This window comes from Meles meles, chromosome 4 (genome assembly GCF_922984935.1).
Source record: "Meles meles chromosome 4, mMelMel3.1 paternal haplotype, whole genome shotgun sequence".
NCBI lineage: Eukaryota > Metazoa > Chordata > Mammalia > Carnivora > Mustelidae > Meles > Meles meles.
This window is the reverse complement of record NC_060069.1, coordinates 4,161,204-4,178,718: the sequence shown is the minus strand read 5'-3', so window position 1 is coordinate 4,178,718 and position 17,515 is coordinate 4,161,204.

Here is a 17,515-nt window from a genome sequence, read left to right as displayed (position 1 = left end):
TTTAGAACAAAGGATTGATAGCAGAGTTTATGCAAAGCTAAACTTGCAAGTGAGACCGTTGGTATGCGAAAAGGAACTTAATGAAGAAGTGTCAAGAGCAGTTTTGACTGGCATAAAAGGCTGAAAGAAAAGATGGGACTTCTTGGAAGCTTGTGGATTAAAAAGAGGCCCCAGGTCCCTCCTCCTGGCTACTGTAACAGAAAAATAGTAGCATTGTCTGAAAAAAGAAAAATCGATACCCTCTCAGTGTAGGCTTAGGAAACAATGAACAAATGCAAGTAAATCCTAGTCGCCTGATTCACTTAAGCAGTTCTGCACCACCACCTGAAGAAGCTACTGGAGAGGAAAGGCCAACTCCTGAAGGGGTTTGACTGAGCTGAAAAACTTAAAAAAGCAATAACAATAATAATTGCCCAAAATGGAACAAGTTATACAACCAGAGAACCACAGGAAATGTGGAAATACTGTAAAGAATAAAAAAAGGCCACAGGACGCTAAGAGCAAAATCAGGTACAGAAGCCTAGAAACTCAAGGATATCTAAATATCCTCAGAAGGGTGCCTGGGTGGCTCAGTGGGTTAAAGCCGCTGCCTTCAGCTCAGGTCATGATCTCAGTGTCCTGGGATCAGTCCCGCATTGGGTTTTCTGCTCAGTAGGGAGCCTGCTTCTCTCTCTCTCTCTCTCTCTGCCTGCCTCTCTGCTTATTTGTGACAAATAAAATCTTTAAATATCCTCAGAAAAGAGGTAGAAAACCATATAAATAGAGGAAATTCATGAATAAAAGGGGCATGAGAGGAAACAGGAAAGACCAGTCCTGAAACAATAGATTCATTACATGAAAGAAATGCCATCATGCAAATCACAAAGGTCCAGAGAATTCCATTTTAGAATAGTCTTCAAAGAGATATGAACAGACACTTCTCCAACGAAGACATACAAATGGCTATCAGACACATGAAAAAATGTTCATCATCACTAGCCATCAGGGAGATTCAAATTAAAAACCACATTGAGATACCACCTGACACCAGTTAGAATGGCCAAAATTAGCAAGACAGGAAACAACGTGTGTTGGAAAGGATGTGGAGAAAGGGGAACCCTCTTACACTGTTGGTGGGAATGCAAGTTGGTGCAGCCACTTTGGAGAACAGTGTGGAGATTCCTGAAGAAATTAAGAATAGAGCTTCCCTATGACCCTGCAATTGCACTGCTGGGTATTTACCCCAAAGATACAGATGTAGTGTTGATCTCAGCGTCCTGGGATCGAGCCCCACATCGGGCTCTCTGCTCAGCGGGGAGCCTGCTTCCCTCTCTCTCTCTACCTGCCTCTCTGCCTACTTGTGATCTGTCTCTCTGTCAAATAAATAAATAAAATAAAAAAAAAAGATACAGATGTAGTGAAAAGAAGGGCCATCTGTACCCCAATGTTTATTGCAGCAATGGCTACGGTCGCCAAACTGTGGAAAGAACCAAGATGCCCTTCGACGGACGAATGGATAAGGAAGATGTGGTCCATATACACAATGGAGTATTATGCCTCCATCAGAAAGGATGAATACCCAACTTTTGTAGCAACATGGACGGGACTGGAAGAAATTATGCTGAGCGAAATAAGTCAAGCAGAGAGAGTCAAGTATCATATGGTCTCACTTATTTGTGGAGCATAACAAATAACATGGAGGACATGGGGAGATGGACAGGAGAAGGAAGTTGAGGGAAACTGGAAGGGGAGGTGAACCATGAGAGACTATGGACTCTGAAAAACAACCAGAGGGTTTTGAAGGGGCGGGGGGGGGGGGGGGGGTGGGAGGTTGAGGAACCAGGTTGTGGGTATTAGGGAGGGCACCTACTGCATGGAGCACTGGGTGTGATGCCAAAACAATGAACACTGTTATGCTGTAAATAAACAAATAAAAACAAAACAAAACAAAACAAACAAACAAAGAATAGAAATTCTCAGGGAACCCGTTCATTTCTAAAGTATCTGAGTAGTATCTTAGCAAAGACATGGAATCTATCAGTGACACTACTGACTGTGGACAATGAAGCCAAATATGCTAAAAATACTTATCTCACTGAAAATATTTTTCTCCAGCCTCATAACTACCTTTAAAGGCATTAGCTTTGTATAGTATGGCCTGTTTTAGAAAATAATCCTTTGATTTTGAGTTTATTAAAGATTCATATGAATTTGTAAAAAAAAAAAAAAGAATAGTCTTCAAAGAAAGATCCCTCTTTCTTTGAAAGAAAGACAAGTTATCAAGAAAGAAAATGAAAGAAATGGCAAGATGACTTGTTTGTTTATCCTGAGAACATTTAAAGGTGTTGGAATAAGCCTGACTTTATTACTTCAGTCCTCAGATTCTGAAGAAGAAAAGTACCTTGAAATAGTATGTGTGTTTGTGCGTGCTCATGCGGGTATAGGCACCTGGTTTGAAAAATCTGTGTAGAGCAAAATGTGGAGTTACTCAACTGTAGTCATCTCCCTACTTACCCATTTCATGTCTCATTTTGAGGGTTGAAGAATAGTACTTCACATGGAAGCCCCCAGTGAAAATGGAGTTTTGCCCTTTTGCCCAAATTTAGAAAGAAAAGTGGTGTGTGTGACTGTGCTAGGTGTGGCGGGTGGAGGAGGTGTTGAGGAGTTGGTGCTGGAAGACTTCCTGCTTATATTAATTTCCTAACAACCCACAGACTGGGTAGCGTAAACAACAGAAATTTATTCCCTCACACTTCTGGAGGCCAGATATCAGAAATCAAGGTGCCAGCAGGGCCGTGTTCTTTCCAAATGCCCTAGGGACCTGTCCTTCCTTTCCTCTTCCTTTGCAGCAATTGGACTGGAGTCCACCAAATCCAGTATGATTTCATCTTAAATTGATTAACTCTGAAAATACCCTATTTCCAAATACTGTTACATTCACAAGTTCTGAGAAGACATGAATTTGGGGGTGGGCATTACTTAATCCAGTACACTGCTGTTGAGACATTTTAGAAGAATCTGAATTCTAGGGACAAGGGAGAAGCACCAGTGATGAACTCCATGCCCGCTGGTGGAGGAAGCCATGAGCAACAGACAAGGTGAGTAGTGAGGACATGCCATTAGGACAAGCTAGGATGGTCAAATGGATCTCAGCATTTGCTCCCAGACCAGAGGACTAAAGGTGGGGCAAATAAGGATTTACAATTACTCTATGTTCCATTTCTTGCTGCCCACCCAATAGCCTCTAAATGGACAACTTCTCTCAACCTCTGAATCTTAAAATTGCTTCCTTTCTCCAGGCTCTTTTGCATCAAAATGGGGATATAAGGTTAAAAACAAAAACCTATATACGTGTGTATGTGTTTTGAGCATGTGTGTGCATACATATTCAAAACTACAATGCGGTGTTGTGGTTAAGAGGGCAAGTGTCGGAGAGATCTGAATTGGAACTATGGTTTTGGCATTTGCTTATTATGTGACCCCAGGAAAATTACTTAACCTCTCTGGGCCTTAGTGTGCTGGCTTTTAAAATGGGAGTAAAGACAGGCACTCCCTCAAAGGGTTTTTTGAGGATTTATAAAAAATTACATAGTCACCTTAAAAGATTTTGAAGGGGAACTTAATAAAACTTGACCTAAATTTTGTATTAAAAGGAAGAAAATTTAGGAAGTTTTCTTTTAACATGACAAAGAGTATTATTTAAAATAAGGCACTGAGGCTGGGAAAGCCTCAATCTGACAAATAACATGCCTATGTCAATTAAAGAAAAAAAAAGTGTGTACATTCTGAATGAGGAACATGACAACAGATACACATACTCTTGAAACAATAAACTGGATACTTTTCTGGTCCAATTTAAATGATTACAATTTATCTAATTAGAGGTAGAAAACCTTAATAAATCAGTAAGTATGAAAGGAGAGGCATAATTTTTATTATTTGCAGGTGATGATGGTTTCTTTGGAAAACCCCAAAGAATCAAATAAACTGTTAGAACCATTACACATTAAAAAAAAAGTGGCTTTTTTAACTTAATTCTCTGCATGGCTCTTATTTATACACCATACAGAAACATCAGCAGCTTTCCTATAATTCAACAATGGCTAGGTGAAGGTGGAATTTAAAACAGCCCTTAGATAGGGTAGTAGTAGAGAAGATATTGATAAGAAATTATATTCAGGATGCATTTTGAAGGAAATGTGATGCAATTTATTGTTAAATTGCATGGGGGAAGTGGGGCAAAATATAATTTTAGTAAGTGATAATTTACACAGTACCACATGGACTGGACAGTACCAAGGACTCATTTTTGAAAACAGTCAATTCTCCCTAAATCAGTCTAGGTATAACGTTAAAAAGAAAAAAATTATTCTATTATTCACATGAGAACTCTAGTTCACGTAACTAAATCAGAGACATTGACCTCTCTTCCTTGCCAATGCTTCATTGAAATAACAGGGAAATTACACCAATCCTACAAAGACTCTTACAAGACAGCAAGAGCACACTAGAAAATTAAGAAATTACTGTAAAACATTAAAAAAAATCAAATTGTTGACAATACTCAACAGAGTAGATGAATCTATAACCAAAGGCAAGAGAAAAAGATTTTTAAAATAGTATTTCCAGAAAAAGTCCCAGATCAGAGATAGTGGGGCCAAGAGCAAAAAGCAGGATATTTAATTATAGGCTTATGAATGACTGCTCTTTGTTCCCAGAGTGTCTGGTTGTAACATCTCTCACTCCATTAAATGCATGAGTGACGTTCTCTAAACAGTATGGGAGATCTTCCAGTGTAGATGTCAGGAGCGGCTACTGAGGTTGGAGAAGGAAGCAAGAACAGGCATCTGCAGTGCGCAGGGTGCTCCAGAATCCATGTGTCTTGAGGCAAAGTTAGAGCAAGAAAGGAGGGAATAACCCCGAGGGGCTGAGTGAGCATGTGCAGTAGCTACTCCGTCTGGTCCTTCAGTAGGCGTACCCTACTGCTGTGTGGAAGTTAGTAAGAGGGAAGGAAAGATGGTAGGAGTCACCACAAAGGAGATAATATTTATTTGAATAAGTTAAAAAAAAAATCCGTGAAGGGCAAAATACAACATACAGGAGATTAACTGCCAGGGGAAACAATTTTTCAAACCTATGGCACAGGCCAAGGGTTAACACTGTTAATTACATCAGGATCCTACACACTGATGAGAGAAACACAAGCAATCCTCCTGGTTTCCTCTGCCTGCAATGTGCATCCTCTGGTCATATATCATATAGCAAACCCCCCTCCTCTCATATTGCCGGCCAGATGCCAACTTCCCTGGCCAATCCATCTAAAGCATCCACTCCGCTTCTGTTACACTACCACTATTTTCATTTTCTGCATACTTTTTACCATTAGCTGGTATCTTTATATATTTTTTCTTTCGTGTTTTCTGTTAGAATGTAAGTTTGATGAGGGTGGGAACATTGTTTTGTTTACCACTGTTTCTCCTAGACCTAGAATTCTTTACCTTGCCAAAATGTTTCTAAAGTGATGGTATGATGACTTTTTCATCATACTTTTTGGACAAAAGTCCAAAGAATTTCTTAACAGCAGACTTGCATTATAAAAACTGTTGAAGTCTTTCAGGCAGAAAGAAAATGTTGTCAGATGAAAATCTGAATCTACACAAAGGAATGGAGAAATGCTAACTATATGGATAATACATTGTTTCCTTATTATTTAAAGCTCTTTAGAAATAACTAATTATTTAGGGGAGGTGGGTGGGTGGATTGGGTACTTGGGTTACGGACATTGATGAAGGCATGATGTGATGAGCACTGGGTGTTATACACAACTGATAAATTATTGAAAACTACATCTGAGATTAACAATGTTGCCTAATTGAATTTAAATTAAAAAAACTGATAATTTAAACAGCAAAAGAATAAAGTATGGGGAAATATAACATTTGTAAAAGTAAAATATATGAAAAAATAGGACAGAGATGGAGAGGGGAAAAGGGAACTATTCTTTCATTAGGTTCTCATACTAAATGTGAAGTGGTATAACATTCTGTGAAGGTAGACAGAAATATTAAAGATGTATAATAAAAATCCAAGTGGTTTTTGACCTGGACGATTTTGACTCCCTCTTTCCCTGGGGAGCATTTGGCAATGTCTACAGATATGTTTGATAGTAATGAATGAGGGAGTGCTACTGGCATCTACTGGGTCAAGGTTAAGGATGCTGTTAAACATTCTATAATGCATGGGACAGCACCCCACAAGGAATTTTCTGGTTCGATAGGTCAATAATGCCAAGGTTGAGAAAATTAACTCAAATTAAATATTATTTATTGGATTTCAGTTTTTAGAATCTATCAAAGACGAAACTCAAACTACTATTTTATTATTTGTACAACTGTGAAGTAATGGTAAAACAAAAAAAAAAAAAAGGGAAGGAAGGGGGAATAGAGGTCGAGTCTATTGCAAGAGCATTAATTTCATCACCCAACCTTAAGGGTATTAAGAGATACTCTCTAACATACAGATGACCAACAGATACATGAAAAGATGCTCAACATCACTCATCATCAGGGAAATGTAAATCAAAACCCCAATGAGATATCACCATATCATCTGTACCTGTTAGAATGGCTAAAATCAAGAAGACAAGAAATAGTAAGTATTGGTGAGGATGTAGAAGAAAAGAAACACTTATGCCCTGGTGGTGGGAATGTAAACTGGTATAGCTACTGTGAAAAATAATATGGAGTTTACTCTAAAAATTAAAAAAATAGAAATACTATATGATCTGGTAATTCCACTATTGGGTGTTTACTCAAAGAAAACTAAAACAATAATTTGAAAAGATATATGCACCCCGATGTTTATTGCAGCACTATTTGCATTACCCAAGATATGGAAACAATCTAAGTGTCCATCAATAGATAAATGAAAAAAGGAGGTGTGAAATATATATATAATATATTATATATATGTTATAATATATATTATATATAATATATATGTTATTATATTATATATATTATATATATGTTATATATGTTATATATATAATATATATATGAATGAATGACATATATATACTAGAATATTACTCAGCCATAATAAAGAATGAGATCATGCCATTTGCAATAACATGGATGGACCTGGAGAGTACAGTGCTGAGTGAAATAAATTGGACAGAGAAAGTCAAATCCATAAGAGTTCACTTATAATGTGGAATCAAAAACCAAAATAAACAAAAAGCAGAAACAGACCCATAAATACAGAAAACTGATGGTTGCTGGGGTGGAGGAGTGAATGGCTCAAATGAGTAAAGGGGAGAGGGAGGTACTAGTTTCTAGTTGTGGAAAGAATAAGTATAGGGATGAAAGGTACAGCAGAGAGGATATAGTCAGTAGTATTGTAAGAACGTTGTATGATGACAAATGGTAGCTATACTTATCATGAGCATAACATAAGCTATAGAGTTGTAAAATCACTATGCTATACACGTGAAATTAATGTAACCTTGTGTGTCAACTATGCTTCAATTTAAAGAACCAACTAAGTTGTGGGGCACCTGGGTGGCTCAGTGGGTTAAGTCTCTGCCTTCGGCTCAGGTCATGATCTTAGGTCCTGGGATCGAGCCCCGCATCGGGCTCTCTGCTCAGCAGGAAGCCTGCTTCCCCCCTCTCTCTCTGCCTACTTGTGATCTCTCTCTGTCAAATAAATAAATAAAATCTTGAAAAAAAACCCCAAGTGAATGGGAAAAACTACATTTGTTTCATGACCTCTCAAAGTTTTATCAAAATTTTAATTATCAAAACCTTAAAAAATTTACTGTTGTTTATAAATGTATTGGGAAATAAAAAATGGTAAAATATTATTTAGACACTACAATTTAAAACATTAGAAACAGTGAGAAGTGTTTTATTTCTTTTTTTTAAATTGTTGAGAAGTTTGAATAGTTATTGCCTTCTACTTTCAGTATAAAGTGAGAAACGTTCCTATGTCTTGACAAAATGTCATACTCCTTTTTAAGTTGAATCAGCTTCCAACATTTTATCCTTTTTATTTCTGATGTCATACAATATCTCCAAGAGTTCCTTAAATGTGAAGATTTTGCTGTGATCTTCTGGGACATCTTCATCCTTTTCATCACAAACACCCCTTTATATCTGTAAGTTTGCCTTCATAAAGTTCTTTGGGCAGCCCATCTAGACTTTCTTGAATGGCAGCAGTGTTAACATTCCCATAGTCACCTACTTCTTCTAAACTACTTATATTTGATTTGAATTTTATTTAGAGTGTTAACCAGTTTTCATTCCTTTGGTTCAATTTTGTTTTTGTTGATCAAATTCTTCTTTGGATTTTCTTTTTCTTTTTTTTAGACCTAAGGAAACCTACAGATTGAAAGGGAGGGGATGGAGAAGCTTTATATCATGCAAATGGTCTCAAAAGAAAGCTGGAGTAGGAATGCTTATATTGGACAAAGTAGATTTTAAAACAAAGACTGTAACAAGAGATAAAGAAGGGCATTATATAATACTAAAAGGAATAATCCAACAAGAGAATATAACAATTGTAAATTGTAAAAATTTATGCACCTAACATAGGAGTAACAAAATATATAAAACAATTGATAACAAACATAAAGGAACTAACTGAAAATAACATAATAATAATAGGGAACTTGAACACTACACTTAAAACAATGAACAGATCATCTAAGCCAAACATAAACAAGGAAACAGTGGCTTTGAATGACACATGGGACCATATAGGCTTAAGAGATATATTCAGAATGTTCCATCCTAAAACAGCAGAATGCACATTTTTTTCGAGTGCACATGGAACATGCTCCACTTAGTAGGTCACAATTCAATTCTCAACAAATACAAAAAATATTGAAATCATACTATGCACCTTTTCTGACCTGAACACTATGAAACTAGAAGGCAAACACAAGAATAAACTTGGAAAGACCACAAATAAATGAAGATTAAGCAACGTGCACTAAACAATGAATGGGTTAACCAGGAAATCAAAGAAGAAATGAAGTACATAGAGACAAATGAAAATGAAAACACAACAGTCCAAAACCTTTGGAATGCAGCAAAAGCAGTCCTGAGAGGAAGTATATAGCAATACAGGCCTACCTTAAAAGAAGCAGGAAAAATCTCAAATAAACAACTAACCTTACACTTAAAGGAGCTAGGAAAAGAACAATAAACAAAACCTAAATGCAGCAGAAGGAAGGAAATAATAAAGATTAGAATAGAAAAAAAATGATATATCAACCAAAAAACCAATAGAACAGATCAATCAAACTAGAAACTGGTTCCACATCTTTTTTACCCGTTCATCTATGGATGGACACTTGGGCTGCTTCCATAATTTGACTTTTTTTTTTTTTAAGTAGGCCCAACACTCAGTGTTGAGCCCAACGTGGGGCTTGTATTCACGATCCTGAGATCAAGACCAGAGCTGAGATCAAGGATCAGATGCTTAACCAACTGTACCACCCAGGTGCCTCCATAATTTGACTCTTAACCATAGAGAACAATCTGAGGGTTATCAGAGGGGAGGTGGGTGGGGGGATGGGTTAAATAGGTGATGGGGATTGGGGAGGTCACTTGTGATGAGCACTGAGTGTCATATGGAAGTGTTGAATCACTATTTTGTGCATATGAAACTAATATTACACTGTATGTTAACTAACTGGAATTTTAAAAAAGTTTAAAAAGAGAAAATAAAGCAAATAATCTTGGGTTATAACCAAAAGAAGAAAAGTAACTGAAATTCAGTTTAAAATTCCTTTCTGCCCTTTCTAGTCAATCCTCAACCCCTGCTTTGCAGAATCAACCATCATTCTGAATTCTACTTTTTCCGTCCTTTAAGTGCATATAAATAGAATCAAACAATGTGTATTTTTTTGTGTGTCTGACTTCTTTCACTTAACATGTTGTTTTGGGAGATTCACCCACATTGTTGCAAATATCAGTATATCCTTTTATTGAATTGCTGAGCAGCATTGATACATGGTTAAAATTAAAACATGTTCATAGTGACACATTTCTGAGGTATAAAAGTAAAAAAAATTTCTGAATTCTGCCCTTTATACTCTTCACAAGAAACCATTGTTAATATCTGCTTATTTAGATATTTTCCCTGGATACCTAGACCATTTTCATCTTTCCAACAACCCTGGACACATGACTAGTGCTTATTTTCCTTATTCTTTTTAGAAATAGAATACATTTTTTAAAAGATTTTATTTTTAAGTAATCTCCACACCCATCGTGGGGGCTGAACCTACAGTCCCAAGATTCAGAGTCACACGCTCTACTGACTGAGTCAGCCAGGTGCCCCCAGAATAAACTCTTGATTAACTGGCATGATAATGGAGAACTCACTGACATTTCCAAACACCATACTCTCCTACTCTCCTTTCTTGGCAACCAATCCTTCTAACTTTATTAGGCCAGACATCGTGTGATCATCTTTGGCTCCTCCTTTTAGATACTCCTCAGTACACTTTGTCAACCCTACCTTTAAAATCTCCAGACTCTGATCACTTTTCACCTTTTCTACTCCTACTGAGCTATCCAAACCATCATTACTTTTTACCTGAATCATTGCAACCACTTCCCAAAGGTTTTCCGTATTATTCCTCCTCCATTCTCCTATATAGTCAATTCTCTAAAAAGCAGCCAAAGCAAGCATGTGAATACCTAAGTTAGATCATGCCACATCTATGCATGAAACACTCCAAGGCCTTCCCATCTTTGAGTATAAGCCAAAGTCCTCCAAATGTCACACAAGACCCTACGTGATCTGTCTCCTCCCTTACCTCTCTGATTCTATCTTCCATTACTCTTCTCCTCACATACTCCCTATTACCCACACTAGTCTCTCTATCTCTCAAAGACTCTAGACACGTTCCCACTTAAATACCCTTCCCCGGATACCAAAAAAAAAACTTACTCCCTAACCTCCTTGAGGTTTTATTTTGTTCAAATGTCACCTTTTCAGTGTGGGCCATTTTTGACCATCTCAATGAAAATTGCAGCACCCTCTTCAGAATGTTCCACTGTCCTCCCTTGCTTTATTTTTCTCCATAGCACTCAGTGCTACCTAATATTTATTTTACTTATTTGTTTATTGTGTCTCCCTCTACTGAAATGTAAGCTCACTGAGTAGGGAGTTTTGTCTGTCTCATTCACCGTTGCATATCCAATACTTAGAAGAGTGTTTGGCACATAATATGTTCTCAATAAAAATTTTTTGAAAAAATATATGGTGGTTGATAATTATAATAGAGCCAGGGACTCGTTGTACAACAATTTTTCTTTAAAACTACCCTTGGAGTTTAGAAAGTTGCTTCTATATAAAGTTGCTGCTTCTAATTTCTTGCCAGCAGAACATATTATCCACCTGATTCTCAGGTGCTAACACTTGCATCATTACATACTATAGGGTTTTGTTCTGTTTAACAAGCCTCAAGAAGAATAGAAACACTATCAAGAGTCAATAAAAAGTCTATGTTTAGGCAACTCTTCTTCTTTCACTTACTTGAACTCTCATTTATGCCTTTTATTTGAAATAGTTTGGATTTGCAAATTATGTCCTTAGGATCTGAGTCTTTTACATTTCTTTAAAAAAAAGTTTTATTTATTTATTTTAGTTGGGGGGAGAAGCAAAGAGAGTCTTAAGCAGACTTCACACAACCTGAGTCTCAATCTCATCACCCTGAGAACATGACTTGAGCTAAAGCCAAGTCAGACATTTAATGGACACCACCCAGGCTTCCCTCTCTTTCTGCTCCTCTGTCTGCAATTCCACTAGTTCCCATAAACCAACAATCAAATTACTTGAGATAGTTTTTCTCAAGCCAGAATGCATATCAGAGTCACTTGTGGGATCTCCTAAATCTGTTGAACCTGGATTTCTCAAGGTAAAGCTTAAAAATCTCCAGATTTGACAAGTTCTCCCAGGAATTCTGAGGCAGCCAGCCTAGCACCTAGACATAGATTGGCTCTGAGGAGACCCCAGTTGTGTAGCAGTTGTCTGCTAGAACTGCTGCGGTTTGAGAAAACTGAAAGTAGTTAGGGATGCCCTCTAGTTCCACTCAAATCTTATTTTCTAGATAAATATAAACAATGTTTAAGACATTAAAATCTGTTTATGAAACACCATACCCACATATCTAAAGGAGCACTTCTTGAAGGAAGAAAGACCTAATGAAATGGAATGAATAATTACCTAGTTTGAACCACAGCAGTCACAGTCCTAGAGATTTATAGATCCTGCCTCCATAAAGGATATTTCTCAAGTTTAACATTCAGTGCATACAGATGTGTCAGAGTGGGCATGGGGGGCACCAGAAATAGAAGCTATTTCTATTTCCTCCACTCTAGGCTTCACAGGGTTACCCAAGTCCAGAAGCAGACACAGGGCTATTCAGTTTTGCACAGATTTCCTTCATGAAGCTTCTTCAGTTCCCTTCTCTCACCACCCTCTAGACCAGCCAGGGAAAAGAGACATCTCAGCCCATTATCCAGGCCCACGTGTCTTCTCTCCTAGGATTTTCTGCACTAAAAACCCCTTCCTTCTCCTGTCTCTGCCAACCAAATGCAGATCTTCTGCATGGGAAGCTAAAGAACATGAATTATACCTTTGGTGAGAAAAGAAATAATTCTGAAAGAACTAAAAATTTCCTACCATTTCTCAGATTTTATCACAGATTCAATTCTGTGCAAGTATATATTTGCCTACAAAAACAACTTGTAGTTTTATATACTCTACAAGCCCTGTGTGCTTACAGTAATTTTCCTATTGGGAATCTCTCTCTTCCTCTTTCTTTCTAAGTGTTATCTTTACGTTCTTCCTAAGTTATAAAAGACAAATCCCTCATTTGTTGCCCATATTAGGCAAGAAGATAAGAAGACATCGTTCGAAGGTATAATATCTTTAAAAAATAAAATTTCTGCACACAAGCAAAAAAGACCACTCCATTCCATCCCATTTAATCATATTATGAGGTATAATTATGCTCCATTTATAGAAAAAAAAAACTGAGGATGAAAAGGGGTTGGGAAACTTGCTCAAGTTCAACAGCACACAAGGATTCTGACCCAGGAAGAAGAGTTCCAGAAATCCACCCGCAATTCTATTGGTCAGCTGATCTTTGACAAACCAGGAAAAAGTATCCAATGGAACAAAAGCCAGTTTCTTCAATAAATGGTGCTGGGAAAACTGGACAGCTATGTACAGAAGAATGAAACTGGACCATTCTCTTATACCATACACAAAGAGAAACTCTAAATGGATGAAAGACCTCAACACGAGGCAGGAATCCATCAAAATCCTAGAGGAGAACACAGGAAGTAACCTCTTCAACACTGGCCACAGCAACTTCTTTCAAGACATGTCTCCAAAGGCAAGGGAAACAAAGCAAAAATGAGTTTTGGACTTCAAGATAAAAAGCTTCTGCACAGCAAAGGAAACAGTCAACAAAACAAAGAGGAATGGGAGGAGATATTTGCAAATGACATTACAGATAAAGGGCTGATATCCAAGATTTATAAAGAACTTACCAAGCTCAGTACCCAAAAAACCCAAATAATCAAGTCTAAAAATGGGCAGAAGACATGAACAGACACTTCTCCAAAGAAGACATACAAATGGCTAACAGACACATGAAAAAATGCTCAACATCACTAGCCATCAGGGAAATTCAAATCAAAACCACAAAATCAAATCAATACCACCTTATACCAGTTAGAATGGCAAATACTAACAAGGCAGGAAACAAATGTTGGCAAGGATGTGGAGAAAGAGGAATCCTCTTACATTGTTGGTGGGAATACAAGCTGGTATAGCCACTTTGAAAAATAGTAACTTTTAACTTTTACTTTAGTAAAAACTAACTTTAAAGTAACTTCAAATTTTCAACTTTTTGAGATTCCTCAAAACATTTACCTCAAAACATTTTCCTCATTTTCCTCAAAACATTTACCAGCCATACTAAAGGAGGACGTTGGAGGAAACAGGAGGAAATTGCTAAAGTTAACCCATCTTCCAGGACGACATTGAAGATTGGTCTTCTGTTGATCTAAGATGATTATTTTGTAAAAGACTTTCTAGTGTACAAGACACAACTGTGTCCAACTGTATATAGCCGCCAATGAGTTTTCTTTGTTTTTACTCTGTCTTTTGCTATCTGTGTTATGACTCAGTGTGGATTTGTGTTTATACAAATTTTATTTGTATGATTTCATGTTAAACCTCAAATGCTTCCTTATGTGATTGTTAAAAAAAAAAAAAAAAGATGTGGTCCATATATACAATGGAATATTACTCAGCCATCAGAAAGGATGAATACCCACCATTTCCCTTGACATGGATAGAACTGGAGGGGATTATATTAAGTGAAATAAGTCAAGGAGAGGAAGGAAATTATCTTATGGTTTCACTCATATGTGGAACATAAGGAATAGCATGGTAGACCGTAGGGAAAGAGAGGGAAAACAGAACAGGAAGAAATCAGAGAGGGAGACAAACCATGAAAGATTCTTGGCTCCAGGAAAGAAACTGAGCATTACAGAAGGGAGGGGATAGGGGGTGGAGTAACTGGGTGATGAGTAATAAGGTGGGCATGTGTTGTGATGAGCACTGGGTGTTACACACAACTAATGAGTTGTTGAACACTACATCAAAAAGAAATGGTGTACTATATGTCGGCTAACTGAACATAATAAAAAAAAAAAAATGGGTACCTGGGTGAATCAGTTGTTAAGCCTCTGCCTTTGGCTCAGATCATGATCCCAGAGTCCTGGGATTGAGCCCCATAATTCTCCCCCTGCTTGTGTTCCTGGTCTTGCTGTCTCTCTCTCTGTGAATTAAATAAATAAAATCTCTGAAAAAAAAAAAAAGAAATTCCACAATTCCATAATCAAGTATGGCATAGCATTTCCTTCCCCCTCCAAAAAGAGGCGGAAACATGATGAGGTTAAAAGTGATTAATAGGGTCTTTCCCTTAATTTATGTGGTAACTGCTCTCCATTTATGATTATTTCCTTGTCACTGACTGCTGACATTCAAACTTCAACCTGCCTGTCTCTGGTCTAAGGGCAGAAATCTCTGATTGAGATGCTCCTGCTGTGTGGCAGGACTTGAGTTTTTGTGACTCTTTTCCTAAGCACAGTTCCGTCAGGGCCCTCTGTTCCTGTTGGATGACTGCCTCAATTGATCTGTTTACAGTGTGGCACTTATGGATGGATTTTATGGAACCCTTGAATTGGGTTTTTACTGCTTTGGGCCTTGTCTGTTTCTGTTTCTTCAGTCTGCTAGCTACTTTTCAGTGCTTAAAGAGGCCAGTTTGTTTTTCTTTCTCAGTTTTTTTAATAGCTCAGATAAGAACATCCCAGAACTATTCTAGACTTTGGAGTTCTCTGATGACTATAAGATGGAAGGAAAGACCACCATCCCATCCAGGAGCAACTTCATAAAAGTGGACTCTATTTGAACTTACTACAAGTCTATGAATATTCTGTTTACCTAAATGGACTCTTTTCTTTTAAACCACTTTTAGTTCCACTAAATAAATGATTATGCTTTTAAATGTCTTAGTGTCATACTTCCTAGTGAATGGTATATTAAGATAGGCTACTTTATGCAGTAGTAACAAAACAGCAAGAGATTAGTGGTCCCTAGGATTAAATCTCATTTTCATGCTCATTCTACAGGCCCGTTGTTGGCGGGACTCTACAGCAGATTGCCCTGCTTCAGGGCCCGGGCTGATGGAGTATCCACCATCTTGAATGTGGCTGCTAGTCAGTGGCTTTGGAATCAGACAAAGTCCACTTCATGATTTATCTGTTGTGTGAATCCACTGCTTTTTCTTGGGGAGGGGGATGGTGGATCATGCCTTCCCTTAGCAATCCCCAAAAGCCCAGAGTTGTATCCCGAGAATAGTAGGTATTTTTTACTGGGTCCCCATGGAATCTAAGACTGGAATTCATGTTTGGCAGGGAGCAGCCAGTTGTTAACATAACTGTTTTCTTTTTATCTTGGCCACGCAACCAGACTCTACAGTTAGATGTGGCCATGCGACTGAGGTCAAGTATGGAAATTAAAATGAAAGTGATGTGCATATATCCAGGATGGACTGTTTTATCCTCCACTGCTGCTTTTCCTACAAACCTAATACAGATGAGCATTGGTAGCCTTGGAAGCCATGTGTTGAGGACAGCAGAGTCACAAGATGGAAGGAGCCTTGGTTCTTAAATCATTGCTTGGAGGAAAGCCACCTGCCCATTAGGAATAGTCATTTTGGACTTCACTTACAAGTGTTCACACACACACACACGTGTGTGCACACACAAAAAATCCAACATGTTTGAGCCATTCTTCTTTCTAGCCTGATTATTACAGCAGTCAGCATATCCTCAATGAATACAGAGATCTTTGACAAGGTCTTAGTGAGCTGGTGAAGAGGCTCTCTGAGACAATTTGCATGCAGATTTTGGCAGAAGTTCTATAATTATGGGAAGGATAAGTAGGAGAGGAGGACTTGAAGAAGAGCAGAGGTTCTCTTCTGGATATCCAGACCCTGGCCTGGCTCCACCCATTTGGAGAAAGTTTGATGCTCTAGAGTGAGTAAAAGGATTCTCCTTACTTGTGTATGAATAGGGTCTTAGGCCCTCTAAAGAACTGCAGTGCGTTAGTGATGGTGAGCTAAGGGAAGTGAGTGTACAGGCAGATAACAGCCATGTTGAATATGAGGCATTTGTGCTTTCAAAATTTGGTTTGCCACATGTTGGAAATCTCCAGTCCTAGGTAGTTCCTTTGAGCATTAGCACTGATTCCAGAAGATTCTGGTAAATTGGATGTCAGTTATGAAAAAGCATGACTATAACCCAAAAGCATGGTTTAACAGGCAATGTCCACAATATGAGAAAGTCAGATGTGAACTGGGAGGACTTGGGGCACAGCAAGCGTATCTGGAAACCTCAGTTTCAGTCCTGGCCTTGCCTACTTATTGTGTAAACATTCCTTGTTTCTTTCAAGACTCAGCCCTGATGTCACTTCCTCCTGGAAGCCTTCCCTGATTGCACCCAGGGTTAAATACTATGGTAAGGCATGTGTACCTCCTCCATGCTCCCACAGAGGAGCGCTGCACCATAGCACAGCACTGCGACTGTGTCTCCCCAAATGGAGTTGATATTCTCGAGGGCAGGAACTGTTGTCCTACTGGTAGATCCTCAGCATGCGGCCCAGGGTCTAGCATACCAAAGTTTTATTCAATACATTAGAAAATTGTTCTGCCGGAGGTTTGTATCCCACATAAAGAAGAGATTAGGGCCACCTTCATCCAAAGACAGAATCTGAGCTGGAGCCTGAAGGAAGCAGGAGACAGGGCGACAAGAATTCCAAACAGAGAGAACCATGTGACAGGGCCTGGCACTAGATCTGGAAGAGCCTTCACAGGGCAGTGGGACTCTCAGGCAGTGGAAGCCAGGTGCCTTTTCCTGCAGACGCTGGGAAGAGGCTG